Source organism: Etheostoma spectabile, chromosome 15 (genome assembly GCF_008692095.1).
Source record: "Etheostoma spectabile isolate EspeVRDwgs_2016 chromosome 15, UIUC_Espe_1.0, whole genome shotgun sequence".
In the NCBI taxonomy this organism is placed as follows: domain Eukaryota; kingdom Metazoa; phylum Chordata; class Actinopteri; order Perciformes; family Percidae; genus Etheostoma; species Etheostoma spectabile.
In genome coordinates, this window is record NC_045747.1 from 26,944,445 (window position 1) to 26,959,113 (window position 14,669).

At 40.7% G+C, this 14,669-nt stretch overlaps 1 long non-coding RNA gene across 1 annotated transcript; it reads left to right on the top strand.

Moving 5' to 3' along the window:
- The first annotated feature begins 136 nt into the window (after positions 1 to 136).
- On the top strand, positions 137 to 13,070 carry LOC116702902 (uncharacterized). Its single transcript, XR_004335284.1, has 3 exons — positions 137 to 219; positions 804 to 806; positions 13,060 to 13,070. It is a non-coding gene; the product is annotated as an uncharacterized LOC116702902 (long non-coding RNA).
- The last annotated feature ends 1,599 nt before the right edge of the window (positions 13,071 to 14,669 follow it).

Sequence of the window (14,669 nt, forward strand, 5' to 3'; positions counted from 1 at the left end):
TTTGTCTCTTGTTTGGGTTGTCCTATGCACTACACTTGGACTACCCTAAAGCCATGAAAAACACATTCAACTTCAACGAGTGATGCTTGGCCTGGGAGGCAACAAACTCCTCCCCTAACTTCAAACTCTTAAAAATCTGTTGAGTTAGGATGATAAAAATCAAGAGTGACATTTGGTATACAATTTTGTTTATAAAAGTGGGTCCAGCTGCTTTTATTTGTAAATATTGAAATCGTGTTGTCTTTATATTCAGCCACTGGGGTTCTTCATCCAATGTTACGACTATAGAGGCTGCCGAGTGGTGTGATTCGGACCATTCATACATGGTTGAGTGGTTGGTTGTCCATCAAGGGCGTATATAACATACTTAACTGGATTCACTTGTACTTAGGGTTAGGCACGTTGATTCTGTCAGCAAATTGATTCTTAACCAAGTTGGTCTTTAACTTGCGATTATTAACAGTAAGCACTTGTTCAGGCCTATCTTAAAATAAAGGTCATGGGTTGGAATTTTCTTTCCACAATAACAAATGTAGTCTTTTATAAAGCCAAGTACATGGCTGTCTATTATCACTGGAAGGTATTGAAGAACATTTTGGTACCGATGTGTCTATAGTAGACACATTCCAAATCCAACAGTTCGTTGTTCCCCACCCGTTTGGTGTTGCTTTCCCTCTGTACTTTTGAGAAAAAAAATGATATTGTATGGTAGTAAAATACAGAGCATGCGTGTTTGTGTCTGTCTGTGAGAAGAGATATTCTGTGTTGGCACAATACCTTGACATTGATCATTTTGTCTGAAGGTTGTTTCAAGTGGTACTGATCACTTATAGTAATGACTAACATTTAATTCTCTCGAACCAATTAGTATCTCTACCAGCTGTCTCAGGCGAAGATTTGACTGTACGAATACACCTCATAAATCAAGATATTATTCCCAAAAATTCATACCCTGTAAAATATCCGGTAAAAAAAAATACTTAGTCATGAAGTCAAAATTCATGGGCCAAAATTTGATATTGTAGTAAGTACAAGGTGTAGCTGGGCCAAGCACACAATAATATTTTTAAGATGATAATACATTCAGAATGAAATACAAATGTCAATGTATTGCCTACTTCTACCAGATTCAATGGTTTTAGAACTTTGATTTAGCATTGTAAATAAATAAACATGTTGAGGTTTTAGGAATAAACCTGTTTCAACTATAATGTGGTTTGTGGTTAGTATTTCTATTTATGATACCTTATACTTCTTCTCGGGTACATTTATGTGACAAGTGTATAGTGATTAACAGAACAGAGTGAGCAGTAGGTGAGCGTTTGTTGTTTTAGATTGTTATTCTTCTTTAGAATAACCAATCTCAATAGTCTAATTGATTACTGTAATGGAAAAAGGCAAAAGTGATTGTTTCCTTAATTTACACAAGTAACAGTTACTTGGTCTTTTCAATTGGTTTGCTCCTGTTCAGTAACTAAAAACAGACATTCTAAGTTTGCAGGAATTGTCCAATTATTTTAGCCCAACTTAAATAATTGTGTTTAGAGTAACACAAAGCAAAGGTCACATGACATTACTTAGTTGTTTGAAATAGTAATTCTGAGTAGTCATAGCTAAGTCAGGAGTACACTAACATAATGGTCTAGTACACTGCACAATGTCTTTAGTTACTTAAACTCAGAGTAAAGTATACGTACTAGAACGGGGATGTTATACAACACGCAATACCTATCCACTGTACTTAGTTTTTAGTGCATCGGTTTTGCATGCTTTTTTCAAGTAAGGTTAACTAATCGATTTTACAGTGCTGAACAGCTAAATACAACCACCAGTGCTGGCTCTGTTTTTAAGCATTCTATGGCACGATGGGCCCTGTTCTTGCACCCGCGCTGCGCCTGCAGCTGTCTTTCTTATTCAAGACCGTCTCAGTTGTTAATTTCATCCTCAGCGCCTACGACATTTAAATATCAAATGCACTTGCGCCACTCTTTGCGCCCATGGGTGCGCTTTCTTACAGGAGGTGTTTCAGGTGAATTCTGGCGTATTGCTATCTTGCGGCAGCAGAAAGTGATCGCGCCATTGTCCAACAAAACTGGTCTAATGTTCAATGACGCAGCATTTCTATTTGTTTAAAAGCAATTTAAAATGTGCCTAGGCTCGTGCACAGACGCACCACCTATGCTTGTTACATACACACACAGGGAAGCACAGCAGCACACACACGAAAAAGATTAAAAATAAAAATATCCGGTGCAAATCCGCCATCAAATAACAATGGGGCCAGATACACAGGCCCTCTGATTGGTTTATTGTATGTTTACGTCCAAAACACACCTGTGAATTAATGGACACAATGCGCCCGGACCCTTTTTTTTCCGAAGTCAAACTAGCAAAAGTAGATTTGGGACATGCCCTAAAACGCACCTATTACCATGCACTTCACATTGTGCGCTTATAGCGTTAAATAGGGCCCTGTGTTTTCATGTTAGAGCCTTATTTTGTCCCCACCGGTGATAAAAAATTATTTAGAAGAGGAAGGGATATGTAGACCATAAAAGGTGAAATCCCACGCATCCCTCCCTGGAAATCGCATCCTGGCATATGGATCGTTTCTTTTCACCTTGAAGTGTGAGGACATGTGAGAATCATAAAGAGAGAACACAGCTGCTTTCCTTAGTCCTGGAAAGTTAAATTGATGTACGTCTACAAGGTTGTCCCTCAAGCAGCACAAAATGTCCCAGAAAGAAGCATTTCCCCACTTATTTCAATTTTACAGAATCTAGATCCCTATCTAACAGACCCCTGAACCCCCCTCCCCAGACCGCTTGCCGTCACTAGCAGCCCAGCGGGAGACCCATTCCCTGCTTCCTTCGCCAAATCCTCGGCCAAATGAACACACAGGGCCGGTGTATAAACAGTGACGTGCTTGAGGAGGAGAAAAGCACTCCCTCACATCTCCTCCTGGGTTCAGCAAAATGTACTGGCATACACTTATGAATGGAGAGGAGGAAAAAGGGAGAAAAACAAACATCCCCACTTCAAAAGATGGTTGGCCCTTTAGGATGTGATTTCTACAAGTCCTTTTCAGTTTTTCTTGTCCAAGGCTGACCGAGGGCTGAAGCAGGAAAGGAATCTGGAACGAAATACACGACACTACGGGGCAGATGCAGGTGTAAATTTATTTCAACAGCAAAAATACAGGTTTACCTTATGCTGAAGTGCAAAATCCAAACGACGGTAAGCACTACCAAAATTAATAACACATTCCAAAAGTGGCAAGAAACCAACGATCCCACATGACTGAACAATACATGGTGAACAATAAGGCAACACGTCGACAATGAACCAATAGAGACAAAGAAGCACAGAGACTATACACAAGGTATCGAGGTACCTTGTGAATTCCATACTGAGACATCCAGATCGACTGCACATGTACACAAGAACACTACACCTGCCGCTTATCTTCCACATTAAACCAAGGAATTCCATATTAAAGACACCTCCATAACACAATTCTTGCATAAGTACTTGAAAGCTATATTGCGTAAAAGTCCAGTATCTTTCCAGAAAATTTGGTAGAATAAAACCGTCTGACAAAGGACTCACGACGAGTCCAAGCAATGTTTGACAACACTCCTACTCAAAAAAAAAAGATATTAAAAATTCCTTTTTTCCACTTTAGCCAAATTCTCTCTTTTTTATTACTCTGCTTCTGGAACCATTGTGGGCATCATTTACAGAAAGCCTGTTTGTTTTAAACCTTGGATATGAAACACATGGGGATCATGTTATATGCAAATACCCTTAAGGGAGAATTCAAGATTGTATGTAAAATTGCCCTTATGACCTCAGAGGGGTTTAGTCCCTTTCAGAACCTTTAGATTTCACACTATTTTTTTAAGAGCAAGGTCCCCTTAACTGAAGAGAGATGGAGCAGGACCCCTTCTGCATATACAGTCACCCTGACAAAAGTCTTGTCGCTTGTGTTACAAATTGACCTGAAGTGCCGCTGAAATATATTTTCTAATCAAGATTTATTTACAAGAATGCTCATTTAATCCCACAGCTTTGTAATAATGTTTCAGTGCAAAAGAAAACTGTCAAAAGTATTATAATTCACAGCTTGGTAAAGCCCATTGTTCAGTTTTTGCAAAGACATAAGTGTTGTCGCTTGTCTTATGAGCTTCACCTGTGACTAATAATGGATCAATATATTCTCAGGTGTGTATAAAACAACCCCAGTACACTAGACCTTCACATCAACTGCAACTAGACTCCTGCAAACATGCCTAAGATTCACCCTGAGACAAGTTTGATTATCAAGAGGCTGAAGACCAGTCCACTGATGTGCAGACACCTTCATGTGTCTCAGCGTCAGTACAAGGATTAAAAACATTTGAAGACCTGGAGATGTTTTTGACAAGCCAGGTCAGGCAGACCCCCACAAGACAACTGCTCGAGAGGACCGTTTGTTGGCTCAAAATCCAAGCCAGCCCATTTTCCACTGCCGCAGAGCTCCACCAGACCTGGTCCCCTGAAGTCCCTGTGTCACCAGAACGGTTTGTCGATTCGTTTTCGAAATGGCCTCCATGGTCGAATCAAGTTGCCCAGAAGCCAGCACTAAACAAAGACATTGAAAAAACCGTGTGGCTTTGCCAAGGCCCACAGCCTGCTAAAGATGGACGCTGAGAAGTGGAGAAAGTGGATTTTTCAGATGAATCTTCTGTTTAATTACACCACATTTGCCGCAATATTTCAGGAGACCTCCTGGAGCCCGCATGGATCCAAGATTCACCCAGAAAACAGTGAAGTTTGTGGCGGAAAAATCATGGTCTGGGGTTTACATCCCGTATGGGGTGTGCAGAGATCTGCAGGGTGAGCAACACTCATATCCTCAAATACCAAGAAATCTTTAGCTACCTCTATATTCCCAACCATAAAAGAGGCCAAATTCTCCAGCAGGATGGTGCTCCATCGCATACTTCCATCTCCACTTCAAAAGTTCCTCAAGGCGAAGAAGATCAGATGCTCCAGGATTGGCCGGACCGTCACCAGACATGACATCATGAGCATATGTGGGGTAGGATGAAAGAGGAAGCATGGAAGACCAAACCAAAGAATAGTGAACTCTGGGAGGCATGCGAGACTGCTTTCTAGCTATTCCTGATGACTTCACCATACATTGTTGAATCCTTGCCAAACCGCAGGATGCAGTCCTTCAGTCTCATGGAGTCATACAAGATATTAAATTTGAATCTCACAGCACCACTATTTAATTGCTGACATATTTAGTATTTGTAGTAAATTTGGTTCAATTTCTGTATAGGCGACAAAACTTGTCTGTTGCAAAATTTGACCTTTCTCTGTCTTGTTAAAGAAATCTTTTTGTAGTGAAACTAATTTATTTCAGTGCATGTGAACATCATTTGGGAGGTTTTAGCTTTTCATATGAGCTGATTTCTTACACCAATGATTAATTAAAAGTCAGGTTATAGCAGGTGTTTCTACAAAATAGATAGCGACAAGACTTTTGCGAGGACTGTATTGTATGAATGAAGTTGCATGTTGAATGGCCTATTGTAGTGTGCCTAAAGACTTATATATCAATTCTTTGCATTTAATACTAAGCCATTAAATAACCTAAAATACTAACTAATACTTTTGAATTTGCCTTTATTGCTATGCCATTCCTCTATCTGACCTGCATTTCTTTCCAATTAAATACTAAATGCATACACTGTAACCCCTAATAAGTTCACAGAACTCAAAGTTATTTCTGTAACAGATTACACAAACAACTTTTAGTGAGTTTTTAATGGTTTTAAGTATACATAAAATAAAAATTACATGTACAGTTGCCTTAAATTATTTGAATGTTATCTTATAATATTGATATTTCTCAACTTATAAGGAAGTAATTCACTCAAAATATTTATATTTCTTCAACTGATAAATGTGGGAAATACACTCAAATTTTTCAATATTTTTCAACTAATAAATATGGGAAACACTCAAATGGTTCCATATTTTCAACTCATGACGGTGGAAATACACTCAAACTTTTTCAATATTTTTCAACTCATAAAATGGGACACCGCCTACTAGACTCTCTCCTCTCCTCCTCTCCTCTCTCTCTCTCTCTCTCCCCCCCTCTCCCCCACACTACCATGTGATGACAACCAAACACATTTTTTTAGGCATTAAATAACTTATATTTAATTTTTATCCTTGTCCCTCTTTTATACTGCATTGCTTTTTTTTCCAAGACGGTATTGAAACTGATACTGTTGCTATTTTTTTTTAAAACTAGTATTCTTGCAGGTTATTTAAACCCGGACCTCTGCATTGAGGAATAACCTCTATAGTACATGTGCACCTTCTCTAACCCCTAGCCAACTTGGCACAAAACCATTGCTATTTTTAAGACCCCATGGTATACCGTAATACCATATTACCACCCAACCCTAATATATCATATATATATATATATATATATATATATAACTATATATATATATATATATATGTATGAATGTTATACAGACCATTAACCATATATTTATATACTAAAAATGAAGTATTTTTTAACTATAAATGCTGACGTGAACACATAGACCATAGTGCCATAGACCGATAAAATCTGAGCAGCGTTGCTGGTTGTTTTATAGCTGCTACGGAGTCTCCAGGACACCGGCTACCAGCGGCAGTTGTTTGAACCCGCCAATAGGTGACTGGAGCCAGCTACAGGCACCCCAGATGACTGTGCTCTTCAGGGCCAAGGTAGGGGAGTTTAGCCAAAAAAGTAAGTGTCATGCATAAAATACTGCACAGTGAACACTGTTTGATTGAGAGATACTCTCCTTGATAAAGTGATTTTCTATAGTCCCCACACCTGGGAACACAGGAGATGGGAGGTGCGGTTGTGTTTTGTTGTTTGACAAACTCTTAATGAAGAAACGTAGAAATGTTGCTTTTTTGTAAATAAAAGGTGAGTCTATAGCAGGAGCAAAGTGCGGGAGTTGTTCCTCTTTTTTTTAAATTAATGTGATCATTGAAATTAGTGTATTTTCAAATTTGTTTGTTATTATTTTTGTGTTGTTGTACACAGTGTTGTGATCTGGAACAGAGATTGATATCCTGTACCAGAAATTTCAAAAATTACTGTTCCTATCCTGATCCTAACCCCCACACCCCTAACCCCCCCCATCCTTAGCACCACAGTGCTGTCAGAGGCGTTTCCATATAAACATTAGATCATGGTTCTTCTTCTGGCGGCTCTGGGTGGGGCTGCCGCCCATGTGCATGCATGGATGAAGGCTATGGATGCAGGGGTGGAGGGTTGGATGGATGATCGCTAGGGCACCAATGCTGGCCTGGCAGCGATGGAACATTACAGATGCAACAGACGGAGAAATGGGCTTTGAGTGATGTTTCCAGTTGCGGAATCAGATCCTAATGGCAGGGGAGAATGGCAACACCAGTGGGCGAGATCCAAGCAGAGCTCAGAGGCCGCGCGCTAATGCACCGGGCCTCCATTATCACGATGGAGATACGCAGTCAGCTGCTTGGCTCTACAGAGAAACTCCTTAAATCCATTGGAAAGTGACTTTGATCGACTTTTAAACCTATGCGTGCAGGGCTACATCAATAGGCGAGGTAGTAAAAATGCAGTATATAATATAATCATAATAATAAGTGCCAGCCAAGCAAGGCCTTTATATAGCTATTATCACAACAGTTCAGTTCAAAGCTGTACGTAAAACATTAAAGAGCGTTTTAAATTGGTTATTTATCTCTTTTTCCCCCACACACATGCACTTAATCAATATACACATTTTTACACATACACCAAGAGTTGCAGTGGCAGTATAAGAAATGACACTATATTATCAACATCAAAAAGAGGCGGAGCTACAGTGGACTGTTGCCTGAACATGTAGAAGTAGTGAAATAGTAGGAATAGATCAAAAAGTGGGAATGGTTATCTTAAATGAATGTCATTGAATAGTTATAAATACCGAGTTGTTGAAATAATAAAAACTATAATATTATATCACATAAATGAAAGCAATGGTTGTGGACATACAAGGTTTTTCAAGAACAGCCTACTTATGGAGTCCCTGTGTCTGGAGTATATAGTTGGAATAGATGCTATGTCAAATATATCTGAGTGGTTGACTGCCGCTCATTATACAAATGTGGGGAAAAATATCTCGACTTTAGAAAGTTCGCCTTTACTATCCATTCACTTATTGTTTCTGGAAGACGTTTCATTTTATTTGCTGTGAGCATAACTAATAAAACTTGTATGTATTGCCGCAGGGCAACCCATCTCAGAGACAGACACCCTCATACAGATGATGTGAACAGTTTTCAAGGGAGATACAAAATACAGCTGGAAACAGTTGAAATCTATTGGTATAAAAATGGTTTTGATTTAAACCTTATGGACACAACTTTTTGTATTAGCCACAGGGACTTTCGTAGATTGATAAATCTCTAAATGCTTAATAAGAGCATGCTACCAAACAATTCACAACATTGTTTTAACCAGGAAGCTCCCTGTCAGCTCTAATCCTCCTGCTTGGCCCAGTATACTGACTGGTTGCATCTACTGACAGACAGACAGACAGACAGACAGACACACACAAGACCACTGTTTATTACAACCAAAAAATCCTAGGTCACAAATTAAAAAAACAGACTTAAATGAGGACCTTTGGCAGTGTCCACAGGCCTGACTAGCCTATGTGCAAGGATCTTCCACCGAAATACTGTGGGGACCCTTGGGTGCAGAGCATGAGAGAGTCTCCACCCTAAACTCGCATAAAACGCCCCTGAACTCAGACAAGCACCTAATTTACTGCCATGTTTTGCTGGTGCTGAGAGTGTTTTTTCTCTTCCTTTTAATGGAAGCTGCTGTAGCAGGTTTGGCAGCATGAATCCAGTCTTTGTCCCCAGTGGACTGCGCCTGGTAGCTACTTTAAACGTTTTGGGTGTGGGTGGGTGTGTGTGTGTGCGGTCACTGGGTCCCCAGTGCTAGTGGATTACTCTGAAATGTGTTTTCTGGGCAATTCCAAATCAAAATGTATCTTACTTTTCTCACTGCCTTTGAAGACGTGGACTAATCAATCACAGTCCCTGACTAATGTCGGGGTGGCTGGGGTAGAGCTGCTGCCTGCATTGGAAGGTTGGTGTTCAATCCTGGCCCTAGATGGTCCAAGATGACCACAATGGAAGTAAGTCCTGGACTCACAACATTTTTATTCTCGATTGATTTGATGTCTTTTCATGTGTAAGCATTCTTCTGGAGGAAACTACTATAACAGTTGGGTCCTTTTAAATTCTGGAGTGTGGTCTAGACCTACTCTATCGTTTAAAGTGTCTTGAAATACTCTTGTTATGAATTGTACTATAAATAAATTGAATTGAATTGAATTGAATTCTTGATACAATTAAATAAATCAAATCAAATCAAATTTTAAAGTGTCCTTGGGCAAGACACTCTAACTGCGAAGGCTCCTGATGCTGCGCGCTTTGGAGTGTAATGTGTGTGGTTGTTTATTGTTGAGCAGTGGCCAAAGTGTATAATGTGTGTGAAGGTGAATGTTATCTGTACTATGTGAAAGCGCTTGAGTAGTCGTTAAGACTAGAAAGGTGCTATATAAGACAGAGTCCATTTACATTTACTACTGACAGGTGACCAGAGCTGGAATATAGGGTAAGAACCTAATTTTTAACTCAAAATAATGTACTCATTTAACCGTCCTGTTGTCCTCGGGTCAATTCAACCTGTTTTAAAAGTTACGTTTTTTATAAGTTTCTATATCGTGGAGTTTCTTTCTACCAAATTGCCCCACAATAACATGGATGGTTTCCACCACACGCTCTCAACCCTTGTGTGGTCCTCGGGGGCAAATTTGACCCCGTTTTTAAAGTTTTTTTTTTCAGAAATGTGTTTTGTTTTCAAAACTAAATTTCCCCCAAAATAACATGTAACACTAAATAATATTGATGATCACTACTGTTATGGTTTACCTGGGTCAAAATTCTGTCATAATACACATTATGTTCCTTTGATCTTAACCATTAATCAACATAATTCAAAATTTCTGCAAATTTTACTCAACAATTGGCATCATTTCATGTAATGAGGTGCAGTGACCATACATTCCAGACAGAAGTGTAAAATGAGTTACGTAATATATTTGGAATCAAATTGGCTAAAGATGTAGACGAAATGGGGGACAATTTCAGCAGCTACTTTATCTTAGCAAACCAGGTCAATTTTGGGTGATAAGAAGACAATACAGAGTTATTCAAATTAAGGATAAGATCTATACTTTCATTGAATTTTGGGTGTTGTATTTCGTTTTTAGCATGACCACACTTTGACATATCTGTGATCATCCATTACCCTCCGTTCCTCTGAACCTACCAAAAACTGTGTAATCCCGACCCAGATGACTACACATCCTGTACTTCAACACTTTAACTTTGTCGGAATAGGAAGCCTGACAAGATGGGTTTTTGTGTGATAGTGATCCCAGGATTCTTGCGTGATCACGTGCCATTGAGAAGACTCCAGCTGTCCGTGCCCGTGCACTACACAAAGCTATTGCAGACTCTTTTGGTGTGTGGGGTTGAAACAGTTATACCAATGGACAACCAAAGAAACGGACATGCCACGAATCGCCCTTCAGCCTCGTGTGAGTTGCAGTCTGAAACATGTTCAACTGTAGCATTTCCTCCAAAGATATAAAAGTAAGTGAATTGACTTCTTGTATTTCAAAACTGGCTAAATCAGTGCACTGTAACATGAGCAGATTGTGCTAGGAGACTTATTAACTGGGCAAACATTCATATCCAACCAGACAGGTACATCTGTTCAATAGTGAAATGACACAAATGCATACTGTATTCGTCTTGGTTAGTAATTTCACTTGGTTTGAATACTAATAGTCTAATCCTTGACGTTTCCCTCCTGTGTGACATGAAATTCTGCCAGATGCATTGTTTTTTTCACCTTGATGTCCGTTTCCTTCCTCTTTCTTTGTGTTAGCGTCCAACCTCCGTGGATTTCCAAGGACTATGGTTACCTGGTCCTCAGAAGCTCTGCAGGGTAATCCAACCGCTAGCTAGACTATCTGTCCAATCTGAGTTTCTCTATTTTGGCACACTTTGCAGATGATTGTAATTGGTTTAAAGAACGATGAATAGCTGAGTTGGAAGAGTGGGGCATCCATTTATAGAGGTGTACTCCTCCACAACGGGCCCGGGTTTGCACTCTGACCTTGGCCCTTTGCTGCATGTCAATCCCCCTTCATGTCTTCAGCTGTCCTGTCAAAAATAAATGGCTGGAAATGCCAAATCTTTAGAAAAAGTAATAAAAGGAAACAAAGAAATGCAATAAAACAGAGCATGTTTTCTCTCCATTCCAGACAACCATGTGGACTAGCCAGACCCTTCCTCGCTCTGCATGGAGGTTTTATTATTCCCCCCACCCCACCCCCCTCCACCAGCATTTGGTTCAATGGAACGGGGCATTGTCCTGAAGAAAAGGTGAAATTATGAAACAATAGTGAATCATTTCCAACGTGGTGTTACGCTATCATTGCTCGGCAGAGAGACAGATGGGTGAGCTTGAGTCCGTTTCCATTGACTCCAGCTGCATTGATGGGCTGTTTGGCAGAGATCCAGGCAGGGCTCCTCCTGGGCCTCCAGCTCTCCCAGAGGCGCTCAGAATTGGGGCTCGCTGCAGCTCAATGCTGGCTCTGTTCTCTCTCCATGTGGGTCAGGTCACCATCTGATGACCTAGCTTTGGAATGGTCGATACTCTGTTCCTCTCCTTGTCTCCCACTGTCTGGAATCCGATGTAATAAAAAGATGGAAGTCCGCTAGGTTTACATTAGATCCACTTTCAGGGGCGGACTGGCTTCTAGGGCGCAAGCCTGAGTGTTTCTCAAAAGCCCAAATCTTGTTAGGGGTCTGATTTCAAATGCTGAAAAGATGATGAATTTTGGAGAACTTACAGACAACCCCAATGTCTGCTCTACAGATGAGTTGTTTTTTATTGGCAACTATGATGTTTTTTCCGAATGAGCACAGATTTTCTAGGCATTATATTGTTAAATGGCTTGAAAATAGTACTGTTAATGGGCAAGCATGCCTGGGACTCCCCCCCCCCCCCCCCCCAGGTTTGGGGTAAGCCCCGAATGGTTTGCACATCTTGTTCGCCAATGCTCCACCTGTTTAAGAGGATTGGCAGAGAAAGAGCTGAAAACTGCAGAAAAAAGAAGCTGTGGACGTTTTTTTTCAGTTTTAAAGTGCCTGAAAACAATGTGTAATAGTATATTCCAACCCTCCTCAGCACTATACCCACACAAGCCCTTCAACAGGAAGAACGACCTCATCGCCATCGCGATCATTTATGCCGAGCGTAATGGCAAGAAGGTAAAAGTATCTTGCAATTTCTGTCCTTTGATGAATGGCGGGTGGCGGGCAGCTGCTCCTTGGCTAACCTTCTTAACCCCCGGGTGTGATGACAAAGTGCTCCTGTTTTTCAGTTTACGAGAGGGTAGTCTATATCGACAACGTTCAATTTCTGGATTGCTCAGGTGCCGACCGATGGGCCTCTTCTTACAGCCAGAGTCGCTTTGTCGCCTTCCCTCGTTTCTTTGTCTTTGGCATTTAAACTCTGGTGGATTCTGAGGACAATGGTTAATTCCACCCACCGACCAATCGTGAATCAATTACAGCTGTTAATCATGATATTTCACCCTGGTTTTATAGCATCAATAACATAAAAAAAACTGATCAGATAAATGAACTCTTGAACAAACATGATCATGAAAACGTGACCAGAACTAACTAATGACAACCTCTGGTAGAAATGTAATTTGACCTATTACTGCAGCAGCCACCAGGGCCATCCAGTGTTTTGGCTTCACTTATACTGTCTATGCATCAACATCTGGTTTAAAGATCAGTTGATGAATTTGTAAACTTGGAGTGTTTTTTTTTTACTGTTTCCATGGTGTGAGATGTTGACTGTAGAGCTAAAATAACAGAGACACCTTCGAAATAGTGTTGTGTGTGTGTGTATGTGTGTGTGTGTTGTGGGTGTGCCAATTCACTATCATGTGGACACAATCAAAAATGCCATTCAGTCAGATAGTCTTCCCACCACACTAGCGTTCTCAGATTGCTCTTAAAGCCCCTTCACATGCACACCTTTAAATCTAACCTACCCAGGCTCATGTCTGAATTAGTACCCTGGTCACTTTTCACACAAAAGTCCCAATGCTCTGTTGTTAGATACACCTACACACAGGCCTGAAATACACACACATGCTCAGTACCTCTACATACACTATGGAGAAAATATCCAGAGTGGGGGAGCTGCAGCTGTCCATGGACAGACGCCCGGCACGTTGGGGGGGCTCGTGCCCTTGCTCAAGAGCAACCCTGCAGTGCCCAGAAGGTGAACCAGCACCCTCCAGCGCCCAACCCAACTCCCTACAGACTGAGCTGGTGCCATAAGTCTGAATTTAAAAGCTAATTTTTTGTAATTTTCAAAATGGGCCCCTATTTCAACCATTATTGGTGTCTAAGTGACTACATGTAACAAAAATCTTTTAATTGATCCAGTAATTGAGCAAGAACGTTGCAACCCGGCAGCCACGAACCAAGCTGCTTACTACCAAAGGCTTTGGTAAAAGCTCGCTCTGCAAAGTCCGTCACCCGGATTGTGTGGTCAGATTGGTTGAAGGACTACCTTTGCGTACAGAGTCATTTGAACTATGCCTGTTGGTCACGCGCTCTTGTGCTGAAAAATACAGAGCAACTCCCCAACCAACGCTCAATCTCAAATCTTTTGAGTTTGGCTTGGTCTGGTGATAGCCGACTAACTAAGAACTCAAATTAATATTCTAAGTGTTTTAAAAACATTACGTTAAGGATCCCTACAGAGATACCCTTTTTGTTGACCAGAAACAGCTCAGAAATCGCCATTGCCAAACCAACCAGACTCCATTTAAATGACAATACATTTTAGCTTATTCCACATTTAAATGGGTGAATTAAGGTTCATTATACACAGGAAAATAGGTTCCGGTTGAAAAAAAACCAAGTTACCCTTAACCTGCCCGGCTAATGTCTGAAAAGAACCCTGGTCACTTTTACTAAAAGTCACAATGACACTCTTACCTGTCGACCTGTAACTTTTTTCCGTATCACTTTCACGGATGATACAGGCCAAAACCAGACTGAGCTCACAGTGCCTCGGATGCAGATCTGATGTCTCTCGCTTAATCACCTTCCCTGCTTTTAGGTTTGGAGGTTTGAGAGTGCACGGGCTGACCTGGGTCGGAGCCTCAGGGCACCTTCTGAAGCACCAAAGTATTTTCACCTCTAGCAGCAGGGCCGCTGGAGGTAGAAGTCAGTGGGGATGGAGACTGATATCCAACACCAAAACACTCCACACAAAGAGCACCAATCTTACGGCTAAAGCTCGGCAGTACGGCATCTGTGAACACACACCAATCAAATATTTGAAATAAAAAACACATTTAATACAACTAGAAATAGAACACAAAAAAATGAACCAAACACTTTGGGTGTTATTGTACCTTCACTGAAGAATTGTGCTTCCGCTCAACGTACCC